The following is a 26,404-nucleotide window of genomic DNA, read 5'->3' as shown; positions in this document are numbered from 1 at the left end:
AGTCCACAGACTTGAGTTCAAAGGGGACATAAATTAATAGGTGAATTTAATTTGGGGAAAGCTTGGGTTAGAAGGTGAGCTCTTGGTAAGTTAGGTTGGAAGAAAGAATATACATTGGTAAAGACAAGGAATAGAAAAAAACCACATTCAACGAGAACCTATGTTTCGGATGCAATATCTCATTGGATCCAATCAATAAGCCTAAAGGTAAGTAGAGGTAACCACCTCCATGCCTGGTATCTAGGGACGGGAGATAGGAACTGCATGCCTGTTCACAAAAATAAATGCTGGGTGATGTCATCCTTCGTCCTACTCAGATATTGTACCAATACCTTCTCCTTCATAAAGATTTTTGTTTTGCTGAACTTCTGTTGTTCCACTAATGTGAGAATTATGGTATACATTATGCAACTGTAACTCTCTGAGAATACTCTATGGATGATTGAAAGAAAGGAACCCATGGGGTATCTGGGTGGTTCAGTCGGTTAAGGCTCTGACTCTTGACTTTGACTCAGGTAATGATCTCAGGGTTGTGAGATCGAGCTCTGCATTGGGCTCTGTGCTGGGTATGAAGCCTTCTTAAGATTCTCTCTCTCTTTCTCTCTCTCTCTCTCTCTCTCTCTCTCTCTCTCTCTCTCTCCCTCTCTCTCTCCCTCTGCCCCTCCCCTGCACATGCTTGCTTTCACTTTAAAAAAAAAAAAAGGAAAAGAAAGAAAGGAACCCATTGAGGTCCAGGTTATTTCCAAGCCTAGGGGCCCCAGAGGGGCAACACCTTGTGAAAAAGGTAAGGATGCCTTCAGCAGCAAGTCACGTAATTTCCCAGTAAAAATGACTTTAAAACAATGGGCTTAATAGCTCATGTGACATCCAGAGCTGGCTAAGTCCACAGTGTGACTTTGCTGTCAAGGACCCAGCAATGTCCTTTCTGCCCCTCTGCCCCCTTTAGGGTGTCATCATGTTTCCTCTCATAGACACAAACAGTTGCAGAAGTTTCAGGTGTCACACAAACTGAACACTATCACAACACTATCCCTTCAAAACACAACACTATCCCTTCAAAAACAGGTGTGTGTATTTCTCATAGATAGCATGCAAAATCATCCCTAGTATGGCCATGCATGCTGTTGCCCTCAAGAAGACCTAGGTTGGGTCATATAACCATGGCTAAATCCAGTCACTGAGGAGAGTAAAAGTATGACTGACGTAGCCACTAGTGGTGCATAGTACACAGGAGGGTGCACCCCAGAACAAAACTGGGGCTCTATCAGTAAGGGGGACTAGGGGAAGAAGCTATAGCCAATGGTGTCCACCTCTGAATTCACCAGTCTAGAAGGACTTCATGTGGTTTTTTTCCCCAGTCCATTCAGAGTTGACTTCCTATTTTAGCCTTTAGAAGGCAATCTATTACTCTTCGTTAGCCTGAATTGCTCTGCTGCCCATCCCTATATTGATCCCATGTATCTCAACTTTATTGACTTGTTTATAAAAACTCTAAGGAAGGAACCATGCATGATAATAACATATGACCTCCTCCCGTTTGCAGTGTGCATCATAATATAAAGACGGCTTCTACCTATAGTTTCATGGCTACTCAAAACAGCGCTGTGAGAAGATCAAGACCAGGTAAGTCACAAGGGGTCTTGTCCAGAGTCAAACAGCTTTTAGTTTCTTGTATTTGCTCTACAGCTCAGGTCTTCTGACTCTTTGCCCAAGGTTATCCCCTCCATTGAACAGAGTGGTGTTCAGCACATCTTCGTTAAATAAATGGATTCACATTTAAAATCTGGGGAAGTGTGCACATCACTTACTGTTTTTTGGACTTTGAGAAAATATAAAGCACTACACTGTAACAAGATTGCCACTGGAGGTCGCTGTTATTTCACAAAAGGAGAATTTTTTTTTTTTTTTTTCCAGAAAGAACAGCCTGCTCCTATCTTAAAATGCCAAGCGAAATGATAATGGTGGTTGTTACATAACATTCCCTGACTTTCCAAGGCTTTTGGAATAGAAAGCTCATGCTTAGCGTATTTAGTGTTAACATTTACCAAACATTCTGCTGACTGACATAGCTAATCTTTTTCTGTGGCGTTTCCTCTAATTTATAATTACCATTTCTTTTTTACAATGTAAAGATGGTGGGATTATTTCGTACATAGAAAATTTCTTTCCTCAACGTTGGATTTCTGCCTTGGTATATTCCCAAGGAAGGGCCATCTATATTTCCCGTGGGTATAATTTGAGAGACATTTAAAACTCAAACCCTCTTTTCACCTGGGCCACCCTTGCAATTTGTTCACAGATATCTTAAGTTTCATCATTAGCTCTCATTCCTTCTCATTAAGTTTGTGCACCCCCACTTTGAAGGCCTGTGCTCCAGGATGGCATTTCCAAAGTCAGAGTTCCTCAAAATGTCTAAGGCATGAAACATGCGGTAAAAAGGAGGGTTCTTCAGTCAAGTGGCATTGGGAAATGCTGCAAAAATAGTCCCATTTGCAGCTGCAAAACCTGATTAGCAAGTTAAATGAAGAGAAATTCAACAGCAAACAAACCCTTGGTGTAACTTTAACAAGGCTTCCAAATTTTTTGAGCAGAGGTCAACACCCTTCTGTAAAGGACCGGATAAGGAAGTATTTTAGCCTTTGTGGGTTATCCCGGGTCTCTGATGGAACTTTTCAAATCTGCCATTGTGACAGGAAGGAGGCTGTGGGCAGTGTGCAGATGAACAAGTGTGACAGCGCTCCGATACAGCTTAGTTTAGAGACAGACAGTAGATCATGTAATTTTCACATGTCATGAATTACTGCTATATTGAATTTTCTCCCCCACCATTTAAAAATCTTAAAGCTTGCGGCTCTATGACCTTTGTATGCACAACATTTATATGACTTGTGCAGCACAACAGGCAGTGGGCCTCATTTGGCCGATGAGCAGAGTTTGCTGTCTCCCGCTTTAGACCACAAACTTATTCTCCTTACGTTTTAATTTTTCATGTGGCATTTATTAAGACTGAAGATCTATAAGAATACACTTTGTCAAAGAGTGGTAGCTAACTCTTGTGATTTGTTTTTTTTTCAACCTAACAGCCTGCTTGCTTACTTAAGATATTAATAGGGGGAAAGCATGAGAAATCAAGGACTCTTTGGGTGGGGAGTCCGAGGAAGGCACGGTCCTCTCTCTGCCCACAGTACTGTTTCACTTAGTTCCGGTCCTAGAGCAGGGGTATGTAGAGAAACTTCATTAGGTCACATCACCCCAGAGCCAAGGCTTGAAGAGCTGGTGTGCCTGCATCATCTTTATCTCCCCATTCAGAGCCACGTGACCCCACCGTTAGCTAGTACAGCCTCCAGATGGAAGCCACCTTGATGGACATTGGCTTGTTTTCAATTTTTAATATTGTAAACAATGTTGTGACCCATCAGCTATATTCCTGGATCTCTTTTTAGATCTACTGCTCCCTTAAAGAAATGACCCAGGACCCTTGTATCCAAATGTTCTTTCCCTATGCTTGTGGAAGCTGGGTTCCAGTACAGCAGCATCAGCATCATCCCGCACCTTGTTGACGATCCAAATTGGCAGTCCTCCCCCAGATCTAGGGTCCAGCAATCCATGTTTTCATAAACCCTCCAGGTTATCCTGATGTGGGCTAAAATTTGAAAAACCACTGTTTGACAGCCACCAGACAGGACGTTCTATGAGATAAGGAAAAGAAAGTCTGAAAGCTATCATGGATTATTTGGCTAAGGCAAAACAGCTGTTAAAAAATAAGAATTGAAAGGAAGCCTGCTGGAAAGAGATGATGAGGAATTAGAAATCTGCATTTCAGCAGAGATGCTGGTGGGTATCCCAAGTGTTCTATAATTGTGTAAATCTAAAAGTATATAATAGTAAGATGTCTTTGCAAAGAAAAATAAGAATAGCTTGTAAAACTTTGCAAATGAAATCACTTGTAAAACTTTGCAAATAAAAATACATCACCTCATGGAAATACGTAAAATAACAAAATTAATTAACTTCTCAACAGATATTTCTTGGGCAATTTTTTAGCAGTTATAATTTGGTAAAGAATCAAAGTAATTCATTTAGGAAGGAGAAAAGAGAAATTCTCACAGGTTGACTAGCAGGAAAAGGTCCAAGAATCACAATAAAAAAGGTTAATGTTTAATTTAAAAACAAGGTTTTTTTTTTCTGTCTACATTTGAAAGCCTGTGACAGGTGGTTTCCTTTTTTCAGGGGGTAGGGAATCTTCCAGTCTTATTTTATTCATTTATGTTTGTATGGAAGTGTAATTGACACACACTATCTTGCTAGTTTCAGGTGTACATCCTAGTGATTCAGTATTTTTATACATGATGAGGTGACCCCACCATGTGTCTAGTTACCATTGTTCACCAACATGGTTATTACGGTATTATTGACTAGATTTCCTGTGCTGTACCTCACATCTCCATGACTTATTTTATAACGGGAAGTTTGTACCTCTTAATCCCCTTCACCTATTTTGCCCAGCCCCCAGTCTCTCCTGACAGTTTGTTTCCTATATCTGTATATCTCTTTCTGTTTTGTGGTGTGGATTCATTTGTTTTGTTTTTTTAGATTCCACATTTTATTTTTTTACTAGAAAATTTTTTATAAGTTTACTTATTTATTTTGACAGACACAGAAGACAGTGCTCTCAGGGGAGGGGCAGAGAGAGAGGGAGGGAGAGAATCTCAAGCAGGCTCCACACTGCCAGCATAGAGCCTGATGTGGGGCTTGATCTCACCAACCATGAGGTCATGACCTGAGCTGAAACCAAGAGTTGGATGCTTAATGACTGAGCCACCCAGGCACCCCTAGACTCCACATTTTAAAGGAGCAAGTCTGGTGTGAGATTCATGACAGGGCTAGACTGAGCACCAACACCTTTTGGAGTAAATTTCTCCTTATACTCGGTGTTATTCTCATCTTCCTTTGAGCAATCTATTTGAGTTTGGATCAACTTTAAGTGATTACATTTAGTTCTCTAATTGTTATTATACTCATTTTTACCTTTTAGGTCTAACCTTTGTGGGGGGTTTTTTGTTGTTGTTTTTTTCAGTATTTGCCATTTATTTCCTTCTGACATTTATAAAGGTGATTATAGTTCCATACCTTTACAAGAACTATTTAGTTTGTCATATGAGGCATTCAACATATTTTCCTAATCTCTGTGACCTCGAAGGTCCTCATTTCCTAAAACTCCATGATTCTACAATTTACAATTTGTGCCGTAGTTCTGAGATCCCAGGGCGCAAAATAAAGGAGATGGATGAATTTGTTAAGAAAAGCATTTCAGAAATAAGAATCCCAACATTAATATTTATTTTGCACTCAACTAAACACGAATCTAGATTTAGGGATGGTTCACTGCTCATATAATTAAGCTAATGTTACAGAACTGCGGAATCATGAGTCTGCAAATGAAAAGAAATGGAGATACTAAATCAAATCTAGAGTTAATGAGCCTTTTCAGGCTTCATCGTGTTAAACAATATATTCCATTATTATAAATATTTGTAACAGTTGCAAATCAGATGATATACGATGCATTGATGAACACACTTTGGACCAAGTAGCCTGCAATTTCACAGTTATTTTGAGAAACTTTATCATATAGATGACATTTACTCCATGTCTTGCTGCACCTGTGGATGACTTTTTATTGTGACATGAATCACCATATAATGCTTGGATGGCTGAAGGTTGCCTCTAGAAATCAGAGCTGTCAGAATCCATTTTTACACAACAGATTGAAAAAATAATAAAAAGTAACTCCTTTAATTCACACTTATTATTTCTCTTATTGTGATATAGTTCCTACTCTGCTTAGGAAAGTGAAATCTATAAAGATGTTTTTTTTTCTGTCTCTGCAAAGAAGAGTCTATTATCAAAGCAATCAGAAATGACTCTGATTATTTTTCCTAAGAGAAAGTCATAACTTTTATTTTGATTTTCAAAATCCATTATAGTGGGATTCCTGGGTAGGCTTCCATATAGGGATACTAAAACAATCAGTAAATAATCTCATTTTGGAAATGGCCCCAAGAAGCAAATGGCAAATCACCTCATATGTCAACCGGCTTCAGAGTGTTCCACACAATAATCAAACATTCATTCTTGTTAGAACCTGATTTTTGTGAGTAGCGGTGTCAGAAAGACAGCAGAGTCTCCAATTCTGAGTCTCTCCCCCAGTCGGATAACCTTGTTGGATAACTTTTTTTAGAACATAACACTTAATGTATGTTATGTACCAAGCACTGTGCTAGAAGCTGAGGATACAAAGAAGAGCAAGCTATAACCCTTCTTTCAGAAAACAACAGTGTCCTGCACAAATGTAATCTTGAGACAGTCATGTAAATGTTAGGGTAAGGATGTACACAGTCTGTTCGGGAAGCAAGGAGAAAGATTTCAACCCAAGGCTGTAAAGGCTGGCTTGCAGGAGGGGTGCTTTCAGGAGGAAGGCTCCCTTCCCTCCAGCCCATTCAGCATGGTACTGGCAACCAGAACTTGCCCCTAGATCTTTCCAGTGCTGTTTTAAAAATTTTTTTAATGTTTATTTATTTTTGAGACACAGAGAGAGAGAGAGAGAGAGAGAGAGAGAGAGAGAGAGACGCAGAATGTGAGCAGGAGAGGGGCAGAGAGAGAGAGAGAGAGAGAGAGAGAGAGGGAGACACAGAATCTGAAGCAGGTTCCAGGCTCCAAGCTGTCAGCAAAGAGCCCGATGCGGAGTTCGAACTCACAAACCATGAGATCATGACCTGAGCCGAAGTTGGATGCTTAACTGGCTGAGCCACCCAGGCACCCGCCCCCCACCCCCCACCCCAGTGCCCTTTTTATGAACAAAGATGCCTCTTGGGTTGATATTACCCTCCTTCACAGTGGTCTATGTAAGGATTGACCCCTATAGTGGAATCTCCTTATTGGTGAATTTGGTAAAACTTTTTTTTTCTTTTCCCAATAAAACATTTTTGATGACAGGTAGGGATTTTCACTGCTTGCCTGTGACTAAACAGGGAATGGTACAATTGAATCTGCTTTTCTCTCAATTCATCTGTTTGCACATACCTCTTAGGGCTGCTTTAAGACCTTCTCTGAATACAGGGATGGATGGTGAATTTCGAGGTTCCATACCACCTTAGATCAAATGGGTTAAAATGTATGTATCCATATCCCACATTAAATACAATTTACATATAACCATAAAGCAACTGAACTGAATTGCAGCTGACTAGTTGACAACGAGCTTTATTTTGTAGATATTTAATTAATTAATTTTTTAAATGTTTATTTATTTTGAGGGAGAGAGAGACACAGTGCAAGCAGGGGAGGGACAGAGAGAGGGGGAGACACAGAATCTGAAGCAGGCTCCGGGCTCTGAGCTGTCAGCACAGAGCCCGATGCGGGGCTCAAACTCACAGACTGCGAGATCATGACCTGAGCCGAAGTTGGACGCTTAACTGACTGAGCCACACAGGCACCCCTATATATTTTTTAATGTTTATTTATTACTGAGAGAGAGAGACACAGGGCACGAGTGTAGGGAGGGCAGAGAAAGAGAGAGACACAGAATCTGAAGCAGGCTCCAGGCTCTGAGCTGTCAGCACGAAGCCCGATGCAGGGCTCTACCTCACGAACTGCGACATCATGACCTGAGCCGAAGTCAGACATTTAATCGACTGAGGTGCCCCGATATTTAATTAAATGGTGTTAAGTTATCGCCCTGTGTTTTGGAATAATTTTCTTCAGGTTTCAGACATATCCCCATGCCCCTGGCAAAGCTTATTGCTGGTAGGTACATGCCTGTCCTGCCCAGGTACCTCTTTTCCTGTGATCGTCTAGCCCTGCTTAGAATGAGTTAAAATACTTAAATCAAATTTTCATTATATGCTCTTTAGTATACACTATATAATAATGTACATATTATTTTATACCTATATATAAGATCAATGTTTTAATTAGCAGTTGCCACAATAATGTTCTGCAGTGAAGAACCACAAAATCTCAGTGGCATACAATAGGCTTTTATTCTTTTCTCATGAGTTTGCTGATGAGCTCTGTGTAACATACTTCTCATCTTTCTCCTGGGACCATGAACTAGCTGTGCTAGCATGAGCTTCTCCTGTTGATGGCAGAGGTGTGAGAGAGCAAGCGTAAACTCATGAGCCCTCTTGAGACCCAGACTTGGAACGGGTACAGCCACTTCTGTCTGTATTTCATTAGCCAAAGCAAGTCATAAAAGTCAAGGGGAAGAGAAATATACTCTCTCCACATCAAGGTTGTAGCAAGAGTGTGGATGTGGATAAGGGTGAAAACTTGGGGCCAATAATTGGATCTACTAAGTCACTGCCAACCTATGCAATGTCTCCTATGCACTGTGAGTGAGCAAAAGGATTTGAAAGATGTATGCTCACCAATTGACCTTAAAACCCATACCTGTAGGAGATGTGACCCAACTGTCCCTCCACCAGCTGGTGAGCCATGTGCCCATGATGCCACATCACCAAAGTGAACTTCCTGGGTTGGAGTTACCTTCCTCTATGCCCAGGATAACCACACTCATATGGGCATGAAGTATACTGTGGTCAAAAGCTGGATTTAAGAAGATCAGGATATTCATTTTACTTTAAACTTAAAGGCATGGTTTCCAAGAAAAAGCTGTCTCTACCAGCTCGTTGCCTTGAGACAAACAATGACTACCTTTCTGTACCAGATATTAGTTGTGTTGCCCATAATGGCCCTATTTCCTTTAAAAGTCTTTCCCTTATCTTCAGCTAATCCTTGATGCTTTGATCAGTTATTGCCTGTTACTTTAGTGATGGCTTAGACACTGGCTCTATACCGGGTTGTGGGGAATTAGGTTCTACTTGCATAAATAAGTTATAAAAAAGCTTAGGGCAGAAAGTCACCACCATGGGGCGAAAGTGCCCGAGGATAGCTAGCAAGATACTGTAATTGGGTCACGAGTAACTTGTTACATCACCTGCAGGAAATCACTTTCCATCTGAGACCAATATACTATTGTACTTTGATCACAAATTCCACTTGCCCTCCAGACCCTTTGCTTCTTACACACACAAGTGAATGACTACCTGATTGTTTTCTCCTTGTTCACGTGTGTAAGATCTTGTTTTCCTCACGTTCACCACGTGGGTAATATCTTGTGAGCTCAATAAATATGGAAATGAAACCCCTGTTCGGGTCTCTTGTCTCCTCTCAGACATTAGCCTCTCTCATATTCAATTCTGCATCTGCTCTCTTGCCGGACAAGAGAGAACTCCAGACTCATCATCTGCAACACTGGGTATCTTTATAAATTTTTGATTATGTGTTTATTTATTTTCATTGCACATATCCTGTACATTTACTGTAAAATATTAAATACATAGATAAGGAAAAAGAGTAAAGCGCTGTGTGCTTTATGCATATCATTTCAAATACTCCTCACAACAATTCTGCAAGATAGATATTGTTTGGCCCATTTGACGGAAGAGGAAACTGAGGAACCGTGAGATAAAGGAATTTGCCTAAGCTGACAAGGCTGGTAAGTGGCTGTTGGAATCTTCTGGCTCCATAGCCATCATACTGTGTTACATAGTGCTCATTTACTGCATACAATTCCTCTACCTGGAGCTCCATGGTATCTTTATTTTATTTCCTTAAGCCTTTAGTTAATACAAACAATAAGTACATTCTCAGTGTAAAAATTTAAACAATGTAGAAATATTTAGAGTAAAAAAGTGAACGTTCACTGTCAAAATCCCCAAATATCTCCTTCCCTGGAGACAACTACCGTTGTCAATTTGGAGTGAATTTTCCCTGGCATTGTCTTATGATTTAAGAAATGCAGTTTATATTTGGTGGGTGTGTCTGTACACGTGTATGGGTATGTATGTGTGTACTTTACAGAAAAAGAGTCATATTATACCTACTCTTCTACACAATTTGTATTTCTTGCCTAACGTTTAATTTTAGAGACATGTCTGTGGCACAGTGTTAGTTAACTCTCGTACCCATTTTGCCACTCTTCAATAATGAAAGGTTTATTTTCTGGGCATATACTGTTCAGAATAAAATGACATTTTCTACCCTTCCTAACAGCTAGGTGTGGCCACCTGACTAAATTTTGGGCACAAGGGTGTATATGGGAGTGTTGAGACAGATCTTAGTTCCCTTCTTTAAGAGAAAATTGCCATGTGCTGTTTGAGCCTTTCCTTCTTCGTCCTTTTTTCCGCTCTGCTGTCTGCAAAGCCGATGACGCCATCCTGAGCTGCAGGGCTGGGACCGAGCACAACAGAGCAATAAGATACAGGGGTCCATGTGTCAACACCATAGAGCGACATATCAGTTCTGATCCTCCTCTCTTTGCTTCAAAGAGAAATGTATCTCTATTCTGTTAAAGCCACTGATATTTTGAGGTCTTCTGTTGTTTGCAACTGGTCTTAGTCCTAGAATCCTAAGTGAGTTGCAGCAACTGGCCGAACCAAAGCACATTCCACTGTCCTACTAGAAGTGCTTAGGTGGTGGACGGCAAGGAATCAACTATTAATGGCTAGAAAGTTCATGACCCATATTTAGTTCAGTGGTCCCTACTGAGTCTTGAAAGGCAGACCATAAGCTGACAGAGGCAGTAGGGTTAGGAGAAAGGAAGAAACCGCAGAATGTTGATGGCTACGTTCTCTGCCTTCTGGGTGCAGCGAAGTCCCACTTGAGAGAGATGAGAACAGATCAGAGAGATCTAGCAGGAATACAGCTCCACTCTGGATGGCCTGAATGCCTGGAATCTTCCATCTAAGTTGTCTCATTGGTTACCTGGGACCCTATATAATAGAAAAATGTTGTACCCCCAAATGGTGAAGTTACGGGCGATGACTCTGAAATAGCAGCTACAGCAGGAAGTAAAATCCCCAAGTCCTTTCAATCATGTTCTGCTAAGAGTTTCCTGACAAAAGATGGAAGCCAGCCCTGGGGCAAAAGATCCAGCTTACACTGATAGTTTTCCAAGCTGTCAGTTGCAGAAGGATTGTCAGAAGGCCTCAAGGTGGCCAAAATCAAGCTGAGCAAAAGGAGCGGGCAGAATACCGCAGGTAGGAATGAAAACTGCAGGCTCTCTAGTTCAGTCTGGAGCCAGAGTGCTGAGATCAAACCTCTTAGCTGAGCAATCCTGGAAAATTGCTTGATCTCTCCACTCAACCAAACTGATTGAGCTCCTATTATTTTGCCAAGTACCATTCATGGGCTGGGGACAACGTGACTGTTGTGGGTGTTGAGTTCCAGCGAGAGGAGAGAGAGAGTTATTAAGCAAACAAATAAACTAACATGGTAATTACAGATAGTGGCAAGTGGTAAGAAGCTAATGAGGGTGACAGAGAGTGTTATCAGTGGCTATCACATCCAAGGAAAAGTTCAGATTCTACATTACTTCTAAAATCCTTCTGCGTTACTCATTACAGTGGTTTAAGGGAGCCTTGCGACAATGTTTCCCACTTGAATGCAGAACCAAATGAGAGATAAAGCAAAGGGGTCAGGGCGATCCCACTCAGATGTCAGACTTATTACTGAGAAAAGCTCATTTCGAGCACATGGCGTGCTCCATGACAAAAACAGGCTTTGGAAAATGGAGCCTCAGAACTAGACTAAGTTTCTTATCCAGCCATTGGGATGGGACACTGCTAAAGAAACTACAATTCACTCAATTAAAAAAAATTTTTTAATGTTTATTTAAAACACTATTAATTATTTTAATTAATTAAAATTTAATTATGAATTAAATTTAAAACATGAGAGACTGAGAGAGACAGAGCGTGAGCAGGGGAGGGGCAGAGAGAGAGGGAGACACAGAATCCGAAACAGGTTCCAGGTACTGAGCTGTCAACACAGAGCCTGACATGGGGCTTAAACTCACAAGCCGTGAGATCATGACCTGAGCTGAAGGTGGATGCTTAACCGACTGAGCCACACAGGTGCCCCTTCTCTCAGTTTAACAATAAGTCCCAAAGCAGGTAAAAATCTGATGAAAAAGAACCTCCACCATAGAATACTGCAGATCATATTTTTAGTACCTTCAAGGAATATCATTTATAAATATTTCCTTGTCTTTTATCTTGATAACAAGCAAAGCAGCCCATTCGGGGCCTTGGGTTCCCAACATTTTATGTCACGAGTGCAAAACTTTTAAGTCTCCTAAGTGTTCTCTACTAAATCTGCTCATGTCTGCTGGTTTTAGAAGTCAAGGATTCATACAAAATACAAGATATAAGAAATTTAATTCTCCAATGTCATCAGTGATAATCTATAGTTACATATGGAACTAGGAATCTCACAAAAGGGGCAGTAACCTGGACTTAGGTTGTGTGTAATTGTATGAAAAGGAAGATTACAGTGCTCACTTTGAAATGTTTCTAATTCCCTCCATTAAACCCACTTTAGAGATGGAAAAGTTTAGTCTTGGCTCTTTGCTGCTCCATTCTGATATATCCTAAACCTAAGTCCATGTTTCTACTGAGGATAGCAGGCGCTGGTAACATGCCAGCATTACAGATAAGGTCCACTGGTGTGGGAATGTAATCTGGACCTCCCCTGTACCTTTCCTCTCTCGTGATACAGCCTCTAATGTACATTAATATCAGGGCAGAAAACTATGGCACAGGGTATTTCATTGTCTAGGACTGTCAAACTTGCCTAGGAAGCCAATTTCTCTTTAAGAGAATTTCCACAATCTCGATGCATGTGCTGACATTCTCTTTCCTGGATGTATTATTCCTCACACTCAGTTCTTGTTCTTTTTTCTCTGACATTATAGAAGAAAATTAATGGAACAGAATAAATTAGGAGGCCTGGTGCTTTATCATCTTAACTGTTCAGCAAACTTAATTGATACCTTGGGGAGATCAGGAGGTTCTTGCTGATAACTCCTTTAGAACAAAGGGCTTTTTACGTGTTTTTGCTTACTTCTATGTTCTATTTACCGTAAAGAATCTCGTATGGTTATGGTGATGTATAAATAATAAATGCAATAGCAAATATGATAAAGTTTTGGGGAGACATGACAAGTTTATCCTTTTCAAATTAAACTGCAAGATTTTGTCCCAAAATTATCTATACAACTGACAAACTTGGTCATTTGATTAGATGTAAGTAAACTAAAAATCTCTAGGTTTCATTAAAGTTTCTAGAATATTTATAACATTGAAAAGTAGTTCTTAGAAAGGCTGTGGAAATTCCCTTTCAAAAGTGTCTGAAATCGGATTTCTTTATTTGGGGATCATTAGGGCTAAACCTTAGATAGGTATTTTCTCAATGTCTGTTGCAACCTGTGTGTGTGTGTGTGTGTGTGTGTGTGTGTGTGTGTGAGAGAGAGAGAGAGAGAGAGAGAGAGAGAGAGAGAGAGAGAGGAAGAGAGAGAGAGAATAAGTGCATGCATATACCTGCTTTTTCTTAAGAACTGAATTAACAATTAGCATATTGGAGGCTTTCTATCTAATTTGAGGTCCATACCTGTATCAAGGTTAAAAATGATCATTTTCTAAATGAGTAACAAAGAGTAATCTTTGTGCTTTAGATTTACAGGAGTTAATTTTCTCTTATATTCTCTGTTTTTCCCGTGTGAGAGATGTGTCAGAAAGAATAAGTTCTGGAGAAATTTTAGGGCAAAAAAGAAGGGGATGCTTGTCAATTGCTCAAAATCATCAGCTGACAGGCCCCCTTGTTATTCACTTACAGTCTTCAGCTTAAAGAAGATGAGTTCTGTGGGGTTCACAGGGGGAGGAGGGTGCCCATGTCAAGAGATAGCCAAAGCTTTGAACTTGTGCTATTGAGGGGCCAGGGCAGGTCCAGTTCTTGTGGATGTCAGTTTAAGCTCTTCAACTGCCTCTTTCTTCCTTTCTTTTTCTTTCTTTCTTTCTTTCTTTCTTTCTTTCTTTCTTTCTTTCTTTCTTTCTTTCTTTCTTTCTTTCTTTCTTTCTAATGCTTATGTATTTTTGAAGGAGAGAGAGAGAGAGAGAGAGCAAGTGAGTGGAGGAGGGGCAGAGAGAGGGAGACACAGAATCCAAAGCAGGCTCCAGGCTCCGAGCTGCCAGCACAGAGTCCAACACGGGGCTGGAACTCACAGGTTGTGAGATCATGACCTGAGCCAAAGTCGGACACCCAACCGACCGAACCACCCAGGCGCCCCTCTTCAACTGCTTCTTAATGCCAATGCTCCTTAATATCTTTCAGGTTCAATTATGTATTTTCGCAGTCTAAATATTCCTGCAAAGTTGTGTATTCCTACGTGGAAATCTGGCCCTGCTTTTCCTCTAACATCCAGCCACTTTCCAAGTCCAAGCTCAATGTCACTGTCTCTAGGAGACCTTTGTTTTCCAAATTAGGATCCTGCTTTGTTTTTCTTAGTACCTGGTTCCTTTCCTTTAGAGTAATAAACATATAGAAATATATGTACAGGAAAATAATTTATAATTATCTATTAAGATCTCCTACTTTGGCTGAAAGTTTCTCTCCCACATTTGGCTGTGTGCTCTAACAGGGAGGGACTCCTATCTGGACAGTGCAGCACCAGATGGAAGACAGCCAGGCGGTATTTCCCGAGTGAATAAATCGGTAAATATTGCCTCACTGTCTCAGAGTGGAGTTTCTGAGCTTCTTTGTCTCTATTCAGGAATCTTCGATTGCCATTATTCCTTACCAGTTCAGGTTAAGAATTTTGGAGTCCTTCCTTTGTTGCCAAGGGGATTTAATATTTAAAGGAGTTCAATAGCAATTTGCTTTGTAAAGAAAAAAAGTCGCTTGATTGTATAAATATTCCATATTGTTTTGAAGGTTGAATTTATTTTCTCGCAAATGTTCCCTTGTCTGCAGAGTTTCACTGCTAGGGCTGGGTCCTTCCACAACTGCTTAAACCCCACTCAGGTTTCAGTAATGGACACTTTCACCTCCTGCCACCCGCACAACACAGTTTAATTGCATTTGGGAAGACTCGCTTCCTTTTTGCTTGTGGGTGGCCACAGGCGGTAACTCTGTCCTCATAACCTCTAGATGTCCAATCACTGTCAGGCCAGAGCCCGGTGGCTGTTGCTCAGTCCTGATGCCAGGCAAAGCCACAGGGAAAAAATGAAGCAGATTAATGAGTGCTAATTACTCTTGAGCCAGATGATCTCCTCTTAGTGTGACAAAATAGAATGATATCCACCATACAGTATGCTCAACTAGTCAGAAAGGTGGGGTTCTACAATCCAGATGCACGCACCGACACCCTTTCCTGGGAAACAAAACACAGCTGGGTAAACAAAGCAAAAAACCCCTCCCGGCTCTACTGTCAACCCCTGGTGACCGTCCACTTTGTCTTTTGCCTCTTATTCATAAGCATCTCAATAATTCAGTATCCACTTCGAATGCCTTGTGCTCTACATCACAGGCTATTTGACCGACGGTTGTTTAAACAAGAGAGGATGATATTTCTCCCTTAACAGGAAATCTGGACGTTGGTGGTTGCTGGTGTTTGTTCAGTGGCTCCCAAAGGCAGGACGGTGGGCTGGTGTCTCTGATTCTTATATCTGTCAGAGGACAGATGCAGCCCCCAGCAGCCTCTGCTCACACATCCAGGTTCACCGGCAGGCAGGTGGCAGGGGCAGCTAGCGGCAAAGGTTTGCTGCTCACTCCCATTCTTTCTTCGCCAGGAGATGGAAACCTTCCTCATAAGCTTCCCAGCTTCCTTGATTGCCACCTTACATTTTTTTGGCCAGAACTAGGTTACATGACTTCTCCAGCTGGAAAATAAATGAATCATCAGTCGTCCAACCTTTATAGTAGGTAATGGAAAATGGAGAAGGGGATTGGAAGTGGCCTTTAAATAGGGACGCAGGGTCTGTAGAAGATCTGAACCTGAGACCCTGCACAGCTCTTTGCAATCTCATTTATTACAGGACGAAATCTTCACTCTTGGCGGCGACATTCTCCTTATACCTTAAGATGTTCCCCCTTCTCTCTTTGGTGCCATACCTCCCATCTGACCTTTCCTTGAAAAACTATTTGGCACCAAATCAGCAAATCACACATATATATCAGCAGAACATGTATTATTTTTAAAAGATGACATTTTCTTTTTATCCTCAAATGTTTTTCTCCCCACCTGTAGGGTATAGTTTTCTTCTTTTTATGGGCTTTCCCCAGGTACTGCAATTCCTAGAGTAATAAATGTAGACGTTCATCCCAGATTGCAATTAATTTGATATTTACTATACAAATGAAATACAATCAGTAATTTTATGATTTGGGATGCATGGTGCATAGAAGCATTACTGTGAACTTCACTATATTTATTATATTTTGAAAAGGTAATGTGAGATAGACGCTCTCCTCACCCCCAGCCTTTCTGAAATACACAGTTTAATCAAAATGTGTCCATGCTGGAGACGTTATCAAATACTAGTATCACTACTCAATACAGCCTCTTGCTTTAATCATCACAAAATTATTAGCACAAAACCTGTTGCTGAGTTGCTTCTACCTGTGGTATCATAAGTCACTGGGTGCCCCTGTGGATTCACAGTTCATTTCTCCAAGAATGGCAGGAAAAAATGGACAAATGTTCTTGGTAATTGTTGACAATTCAGTATGTCATGCTAGTAAGTTACCTAATGTGCTAACTTTTCACCTGAAAGGAAAAAAAAAAGATCAAATCTGTATAATCTTCCTATAATTGTGATTACTTACAAAAATTGATTGACCTGAACTATTTAGTGTTTTTCATCTGTATATAATTAATAATAAATGAACTCTGCAAGCTGAACAATTTTTTTTGAAATTCATTTATTTGATAGTCTTGGTTTGACCTCCTTGAAAATACCTTGCAGCTCTGCTTTTTGTTTGCTTCGTTGATTGGGCACGGGCAATCACTCATGCATAGAAATTCTTACTGACTTACTCAATGACACTTTCTCTTTTGCATACAAATGTTATCTCTAATTTTTTTTCTGCTGTCATCAAATGTCCATGCGACATGATCTACAAATATGAAGACTGTGCTCATTCAGACAGAGTTCAGTGTTTAAATAAAATATATAGCAAAGTTAATCTGACACATACTTAATGATGTGTATAATTGTTATTGTGCTGCATGGTAATTTGGCATAAATGGTAAGCCACTCTTGTCATAGCAATGGAGAATATATTTATACAGACAGACTCAGCATTTTTATAATCAGCAGTGGGAAGAACTTGAAAGTGGGGGCCGTAAGAATGGAAATGCAGTTTGGGGAAAGCCTCTCTCCCCTACCATATGATGCCTGAATCTTTACCTGTTTTCTTCCAGCTCTAGCAGACCTTAAGGAAAGGTACCTAGCATCTCAAGGTTTTTGCTATATTGATTTTTCCAGGATTTAGGTGGACTAGCATGTCAATCTACACCTGGGCTTCTTAAGCACTTAAATGTGGGTCTCCCACGTGGATCATTTTGGAAAGAAAAGAAACTGACTAAAGGACTAAAATGTCCAACAAGGCTCAATAAAACAAATAGGAAAGGAAATGATTTCCACATGGCATTATCTTAGCATAGGACCCCTTGGGAAGTGGCCCTTTATGTTCATGGGTGGAGAAGACAGAGAGGTTATATCCTTATCTTGAAAAGCCTATGTATAGCCAGTTGGGGTGTGGAAAACACTTCATGAGCCCAGGTGATCATGGTGGTAGATCTCCTAATTACTCACTTAATTTTATTTATGTTTATTTATTTTTAAGAGAGAGAGAGAGACAGAAACAGAGTGTGAGCAGGGACGGGCAGCGAGAGAGGGAGACACAGAATCTGAAGCAGGCTCCAGGCTCTGAGCTGTCAGCACAGAGCCCGATGTGGGGCTTGAACTCACAGACTGCGAGATCATGACCTGAGTGGGAGTCGGATTCCCAACCGACTGAGCCATCCAGGCACCCCTCCTAATTACTCATTTGGTTGGTATGTTAGGCAGAATTCTAAACTTAAACTTGTTGATTAAAATTATTGAAGTTCCTTCTAATCTTAAACATTCTCATTTCACATAAGTATTCAGTCAGTTTGAAGTCTAGCTCCACCAGAAACATCGTAACACCCTGCACCTATTCTCCCACTTCTTGAGTTGGCATCTTGGTTCCATTGAGAGGGTACTGCCTTTCTGCATTCTCGTGGTGGTAGAAGAGAGATCCATGCAGTGAACTCTGGTTCACCCACTGGTCTTGGCTGTGAAATGGTTAGCCTGGGCTTCTCTCTGAGTAGTGACCACTAAGCTGGGACCGGTCCCATCACCGATTCTGCCAGTGTCTGCTGCAGATCCATATACCATGTTTGTGCCTCTTTTACTTGGTCTGAGCCTCAGGTACTCCCTGGCCAACACAGCCTCACTCGGCTCCCTCTGAGCCCCTTCCATGTGTCTCTGGTTTGGATGTTTCCACCTCCTCCCTTTGCCCTTGCAAGTCCAGTGGCAGAACCTCTGGTTGTAACTCAACATTGATCCACTTCTTCCTCTATCTCCAAAGGGCATGTGGAAACTTCCGGGTTTCATCCTCCCTGAGGAAGCTAGAATTCGGTCTTCCTTTGTCAGATCACACTATGCTGGCGAGTTTCTTTTGGTATGTGTACCTTGCTGCAAAGATATAGGCCACTCTGCTTCCAAAATCTGGGATGTGAAGAAGAGTAAAGCTCCCTACACTCAGTGTCCCCAGGGATTTACCTATCACATTTCCGCCAACCTAGGATAAAACCTAAAGAGACAGACACACATGGCTCATCCCTGCCTCTCCTCCCTCAAATTCCTTTTTTCCTATAATCCCTGTTCCTAGAAGAAGCTTATTAATTATTTTCCTTTCTATTCTTCCAGGAACACTCTGCATACATTTGGACCAGGAAGGGAGGACTTCAGGCTCCCTAGTTCCTCGGCCATATTGGTAGAGAAACACAGGTTGGCCAATATCTAAACTGGAGGACATCTTGAAATAGCACACCCAATTACAATCTTTGCTGTAGTAAAGGGGTATTTACTCTTATTTAGGGTCACTTCTCCCTTTTCCCAAAGCGCAAGAGCTAAACGTCTGCCTTGAATCTACTTTCTGATTCACCCCCACCCCAGGTCCTCTGAGGGTGGCTGGGCAAACTTGGGGACTAGTCAGTTCCTGTGTTTGTGGATACATCTGAGATCAAAGAAAACCTGAGCTTTCCAGTACTGGCCATTCAGAGACCCAGGCCAGGTGTGCAGGTGGAGCTTCCTGGGAGCAAAAGTAAGTCTCAGATCTCGATTAGCTAGGGATGAGTTGTTTCTCCTATTTAAAGATAGCAGGATATATGAGATGCCACCTCCAAACCCAAACTCACATCTGTGTTCTCTTCAGCCATAGCTCTGTGACCCAGAAGAGAAAAAGGTGACAGCCGAGGTCATGTCTTGAGATCAGAATGCCTTCGCTTTCTATCTTTGTGAATGTTTCCAGCCAAATTTTGTTTCATATCCATAAGCTGTGAAGATACTTTCTGGCCTAAATATAGATTCAGAGTCTAATCTCTTTCTCCAAGGCATAATTTTTGAAGTATGTCCTGGGCCTGGGTTGCTGGCATAAGGCTTCACCCTGCTGAATGCGGCTCAGTCATTTCAAAGAGAAATAAGATTATTTCCTTTACTCCACCCCTTTCCTTCTTTCTCTCTTTCTTTCTCTTTCTTTCTTTCTTTCTTTCTTTCTTTCTTTCTTTCTTTCTTTCTTTCCTTTCTTTCTTCCTTCCTTTCTTTCTTTCTTTCTTTCTTTCTTTCTTTCTTTCTTTCTTTCTTTCTTTCTTTCCTTCATCTGCTAATTGTCTGTAGTTGCCTATATAAATAATTTGTATTCATTGTCCCGGCATCAGGGTTGTTGGACTTTCAAATTCTCATTTGTCACCTGTCAGCAGTACAAATACGTGCTTCCACAGCTTCTTAAGGATCCCAAATGGGCTTCTTCATGCAGCAAACGTGCAGATTTGTTTCCTCGGATGTGGAAAGGAAATGTAGCTTATTTAATTTGTCAGTAAGTGGTCTGCTGCCCCTTGTAAGCCTAAAGTCTGTACTATGCAATCATTTGAACAGCCCTTTTAGATAATACTCCGTATCCTTATGCAAAAATGCACATTTCCTCGTCATTCCACATTGCTCCTGTCCAAGAGGGTATCTGTGTGACTGAAGAGGTGGTATAGCTTGATGATGGAGTACAGCACGCTTGGATCCACGTGGTGCTTCGCGAAAAGAAATACAACAGCATGCTTATAATACACACATGTATAATACTTTATATAATGTACTGAAATACAAACTCTCTCTGTGTCCATCCACCCATCCACATATGCAACGCTTTATGTTGTTTATGAAGCTCTTAAGGAACATCTTGACGAGGGATATTCCGTGGCCATATGCCCATTGAGGGCTGATAGTGCCATGTCTGGGTGCTCTATGGTGTGTGTTCCAGAGGCCTAAGGCCCGTGTGTCTTGGCCTGTTTTCTTACTCTTGGTCAGGCCTATCCATCTTTCCTGAGGCTTTGGCCCCACCTTGGTTCTCACTGGCTTTGCAGACAATCCTGCTTCCTTGTGCTCCCACTCCCTATCCCCAGATCCCCATGAACCAGATGGAGCATGCATTGGGCTCTTTCTTCTTTTTCTAGTCCAGATTTCCTCCAAATCACAACTGCTTCCTGTCCCCGAGAGCAGTGATCTGAATCCTAAATGCTCAGTTCTTGCTAAAGGATTTAGAAAATACTGAGTCCCTTCAAGCCCATTGCCTTGCAGCAAAAAACCCATTTTGAATATTAGAAAGTGAAAATTAATTCTTTAAATTTTTTCTAAGGTTTATTTTTATTTTTGAGAGAGAGACAGAGTGTGAGCATGGGAAGGGCAGAGAGAGAGAGGGAGGGAGACACAGAATCCGAAGCAGGATCCGGGCTCTGAGCTGTCAGCACAGAGCCTGACCCGGGGCTCAAACCCACGAACCGTGAGATCATGACCTGAGCTGAGGTCAGATGCGTAACCGACTGAGCCACCCAGGCGCCTCAAAAATTAACTCTTGAATTCTCTCTCCATTCCTAATGTAATAACCTTAATATCTCCTCTCCACTTGCAGCAAGCAGTTGTGTACCTCAGTCCAGCCAGAGAGAAAGTCGTGTACACAGTAATGCAGGAGAGGAAAACATGTTAATATTCTCAAGCTTATTACTTAAGTACACAGAGTGAACAATAGTGAATAAAATGGAACAATCTCGGCTTCTTGGAGCTATAGCCTGGTGAGAGGGACAGATATTATACAAATAAGTATATAACTCTAGTTTGTAGGCAGTGCTTTGAAAGAAAACAGCCGGTAAGAGAAAAAATGCCTGTGGTTGACAGTTCTAAGAGGCATAGGATAGACAGGGGCATCAGGAAAGGCCCCTGTAGAAAAGATACGGAGACTTGAGGTTGAGTAGATGTTGGTCAGGAAAAGTGCAGAGGAGAAAGTATTCCAGGTGGAGGGAACCACATATGGAATGGTTCTGAGGTGAGAGGTGTAAGAAAAAGCCAGCGGGGCACCTGGGTGGCTCAGTTGGTTAAGTGCCTGACTCTTGGTTTCGGCTCAGGTCATGATGTCATGGTTTTGTGAGTTCAAGCACCCCCCCACCCCCCCACCCCCGGGGGCCATGCGCTGGCAGCAGGGAGCCTGCTTGGGCTTCTCTCTCTCCCTCTCTCTCTGCCCCTCCCCTACCTGTGCTGTTCCTGTCTCTCTCAAAATAAATAAATAAATAAATTGTGGGCTCCTACTATGTGCCAGGCACTGTCCTGGGCCTGGAGATATGGTGACAGGGAAGACAGTATCCTTGTCTTCATGGAGCTTCCATTTTAAGCAAAAACAATTTTCCTCCAGAGATTCTGTCTTGTGACAAATACATGCCCTCTGACGCCCTTCTGCCTCCACCTGCCAGAGGGCCGCAGTCACAGCAGCCAGCCTGGCAGGGCATACCACCAATGAAGTCACCAAAGGTGACAGAATGGAGCAGGGTGTAGGAGCAGGAAATGAGAGATGGGCCTGTGTGATGTAAATCTTGCAGAGGGACGCGGAAATGCCCAGGCAGTAGCCTCTGAAGGAATCACTCAGCTGGGAGGGAGTGGTGAAGAAGATTCTCTAGTTGTGGATAAGTAAGAGCCGGCCGTCCCAATTTCCCACTACTGTTAAACTTCCTCATTACATGACAAGGAGGATCATTTTATTCTAAATTTGTTCTTGGATAAATTAGGATGGCCACTGAGGAAGAATGGCTACATCTGTGTAGGCCATAAAAAGCAATGGAGCGTTTTCATTCGGATTCCCATAAGCCCGTGGTTTTGCAAAAGTTGATTGCTCGCATTTGGACGTGCCATTCGAAACACGCAGATTGTACACTCGGAACTACACGCTTCCAATGTGGCAAATGCGTCTAGAAAGTTAACTGGAAAAATCTGACGGGTACCCACAGCTGGCACTAATGCCTTTATAAAGGGGGTTTTGATGTATTGTAATAGTTACTAGGAATGAAATTGGAGGTATGGTATTACATACATTCAAAATATTAAAAAATAGTTTAAAGGATTCCGGGGAGAACCGATTTTTATTGGCCTATTATGGCTGATGAAAAAGGATGCGAAACATATATATGGTAATTAGTTATTTAGGCCTTATATCCTAATGAATGTACAGAATTTTCACATATAAATGGATCTTAATAGCTAACATAATTTTCAGATTTTAGGCTGGACCACATAAAATTCTTATCTAATGAATGCCAGGTGTTTTTTTTAATAATAATGTCAAATTTTAATATAATTATAAGTAGAGAATCACAGACCTTTCCTTAGGCCTTTTTTTTTTTTAAAGACTGCTACCACACCATCTATTACAGTATTATAATTGTAAGCTCCTTCAGGTAGGGACAGAATCCGATTCATGCTTCTTTATTCTCAGACAACACTAGAGTACCATGTAAAGCCCCACATGCAGAAGGTATTCATTATGGGTAGAACCGATCAAAGAGCTGGCATCTGAACCGTCGGCTTAGAGAAACACAATCCACAAGGAAGGTAGCGATAAGCATGGGTTTCAGAGCAAGACTGCCTGGGTTCAAATCCCAGCTCTGCTACTTACCTGACCCTGCACCTCAGTGCCCCACAAAGTGAAGAGAATCATAGTAAATGCCTAACAGGGTGGTAGTGAAGATTAAATGAGTTAGTTAAAACATGTAAAGCATTTTTTAAGTTTATTTATTTATTTTTAGAGAGAAAGAGAGCACAAGCAGGAGAGGGGAAGAGAGAGAGAGAGGGAGAGAGAGAGAATCTCAAGCAGGCTCAGCACTGTCAGCATAGAGCCTGATGCGGGACTCGAACTCATGAATGGTGAGACCATGACCCGAGCTGAAGGTAAGAGCTGGCTGCTCAACTGACTGAGGAACCCAGGTGCCAAGTCAAGAGCTGGATGCCCAACCAACTGAGCCACCCAAGTGCCCCAAACACATAAAGCATTTAGAACAATGCCTGGCACAAGGGAAAGACACAATAGTATTAGCTACATTATATAAGTGCACATACTCAAAAAGAAAATATAAAATATAGCATTAATAAGCATTTTTCTACCCTTCCCCTCTACAAGTCTCCTTTCCAGACACATGCACATTTGAAGAAACATAAGCACCTCATAAAAATAAAGAGAAGAGTTTCCTTCATAGGCTACCAGTAAAAATAATTTGGAGGCAGGCAGGGATCCTAATGTAGTGTCTGCCCCTTTAAATGAACCCAGCCTGCCCTTATAAACCTGAGATGGGATTATGTAAAAGGTCCCTGCAAGGCCTGTAAGCTCTATCCCTGGACAAATTCCAAGTCATTTTCCATCTGCCAGTAGTGCTAATCCTTGATCTTGGCGTGATTAGATAATCTTTTCAGATATTAATTTATGTGGCTTTCTTCCTGCATCTTTTCTTTTATAATGCCCCTGACAACCTTCCTCTCTCTTCCTGCTCTGCCCCCATTCAAGCTGACCTTTGACCCAGCTCTGCTTCCCTGAGTAACTGGTGGAGGTGGGGGTGAGTTGGGGGATGTGATTAGCATGGAAAGCACTACTAATCAGCACTGTCCCGACTTTCTTTGCTCAAAATCGAAGCACATAACGTTAATTAGAGGGTCTGTAAAGTCGGTAGAAAGGTTAAGTAAATTTGTGGAGGTAGAGGAGTCTAGAAGAAACACAAGGAGAGAAAGATTTCTTGCAATTTGGGGAGAGGTTCTATTACATTGTGATAGGGTTTGCAATCTAACTGTTTTACCAGTAAAAGAGCTCTGAATATTATTCTCTGACAAAGTTTCAAACCTACGATGTGCCTCCAGGATTGGCTGTGCAATACACTAGGAAGCTGGGATCACAGGCACCTCATGAAAGATTTCCAAATGCAAAGCTCAGGCTGGACGTGATAAAGAGCCGGCAGGCATGGGGACAAAGATTATGGGATTCTCCAAGTAAACCCTGTGGACAGCAGACCAAAATTCAGAGTGCCCCTTCCCTATGATTTGGTGATGGAGAAAGTTCTGGAATAGTAGCGAAACGCTGATGGATAGAGAAACCCCCAGAAATGACGGATATAATTTCCCACCTGTCCGGAAGAATGGGCCTCAAAATAAAAATTAACTTGATGTATACAAAATGGAGAAGTGTGATGGATTGGGCAGGTGTTTTTACCTTCTAGCAATGCTTCCCATTCCTTTTGCTAAGAGAACCTTGACCCCACTCGAGAGGTTTACATCTCCCTATTTGAGGACTTGGGTGCAGCTGTAGCAGAGAGGGGAGGGCACAGGCCCAACTTAGATCAGACTCCCCTTCTTAGGACTTTGCTTCTTTTTTTCTTTTTTTAATGTTTATTTTTGAGAGAGAGAGACAGAGCACGAGTGGGGGAGGGGAAGAGAGAGAGGGAGAAACAGAATCCGAAGCAGGTTCCAGGCTCTGAGCTGTCAGCACAGAGTGCAACATGGGGCTCGAAGCCATGGACCTCAAAATCATGACCTGAGCCAAAGTCGGATGCTTAATCAACTGAGCCACCCAGGTGCCCCTTTAGGACTTTGCTTCTTAGGAGGACAGATCCAAGCATCAAAGAACTGTTGGATCTGACTGGTCCCATTTAGGACTAATCAGTTCCTGCTTCCCGCATCCATGGGTGCCCTGTGTTCTGCCTTCTGCAAGAGCAGTTCTTCAGCTCTGCCTTGATTCTGAGAACTGCTTCCTACACTCACACTACATTCCTCTTCAAGTGTGAAAGGCTTTGGTTAGAAATACAAGGTTAGACAGAATTGGCCTTTTTTGTTACAACCCCTAAAATGAACGGTTCCAGTAGCTGTTATACTGCCCTACTGTATGTAGCTTTGGATTGAGGAACTGGCGATGAATTGCAGTCATAGTTGGCCTAGGCTTTTTGCCAAGATAATGCATTTTGGCATCTCCTTTAGCTTTGCATACTGACCCTTCTGATAAGGAAGACTCATCTTTCCTTCTTGTCAGCCCAAGTGACAGAACCCTTTCACTCCCTCTCTCCCAGAATCTGCTTCACCAGGAGGAGGACCAGAGAGGTGGCCGCTGCTCCAAAATCTCCTGATCAATTAAAAGATTATCCCTCATCCTCAGTACTTCCTAAAATGAATTTTGTTTCATTAATATCCAGTTTGCAAAACATTGGCATGAGCCTATCTTGTTCTGACCAGTACCTGACATCAAAAGCTGCATTAAGTTTTGTTCCAAAGATTAAGTGTTTTAATAATTTCTCTTTTATCCTCTTGTGTCCTTTCCTTTCATCTGTGTTGCAGCTTCGGTTTGCTATTTACAAATGTCATGTTGAAATTTTATTGTATGAAAAATTATCCCAAAATATTAGTGAATTCACAATTGCAATCCGATTTTGAATGTCTTCATTGTTTGTTTGTTTGTTTGTTTGTTTGTTTGGTTTGCCAAAATTTAATTTGAATATATATCAGGGTTGGTTTGAATCATTCAATAATAAAATTCATTTCATACCCCTTAGATACTTTCTTGATTTTGAGTGTTTCCATTTCTCCCCTTTTCTGCAGTTTTATCATCATAATATTTTTTTGTTGTTTGTTTTCTGGGTCTTTCTTTCTTTCTTTCTTTCTTTCTTTTTTTTTTTTTTTTAGAGAGAGAAAGAATGCACATGTGCACATGGGAGAGGGGTCGAGGGAGACGGAGAGAATTTTTTAATGCAGGCTCCATGCCCAGGGCAAAGCCCGAGTCGGGGCTCAGTCTTACAACCATGAGATCATGACCTGAGCCGAAATCAAGAGTTGGGTGCTTAACTGACTGAGCCAACCAGGTATCCCAATCATCTTAATATTTTAATACATAATTTAAGAGAAGATAAAGAGTA

The 26,404-nt window shown here is 41.6% G+C and overlaps 1 long non-coding RNA gene across 1 annotated transcript; it reads left to right on the top strand.

Annotated features, from left to right (window-relative positions):
* The first annotated feature begins 709 nt into the window (after positions 1-709).
* On the top strand, positions 710-26,043 carry LOC123384932. Its single transcript, XR_006596735.1, has 3 exons — positions 710-784; positions 1,544-1,623; positions 25,565-26,043. It is a non-coding gene; the product is annotated as an uncharacterized LOC123384932 (long non-coding RNA).
* Positions 26,044-26,404: the final 361 nt, after the last annotated feature.

Source organism: Felis catus, chromosome B1 (genome assembly GCF_018350175.1).
Source record: "Felis catus isolate Fca126 chromosome B1, F.catus_Fca126_mat1.0, whole genome shotgun sequence".
Lineage (NCBI taxonomy): Eukaryota > Metazoa > Chordata > Mammalia > Carnivora > Felidae > Felis > Felis catus.
This window is presented reverse-complemented; position numbering and strand designations above follow the sequence as displayed.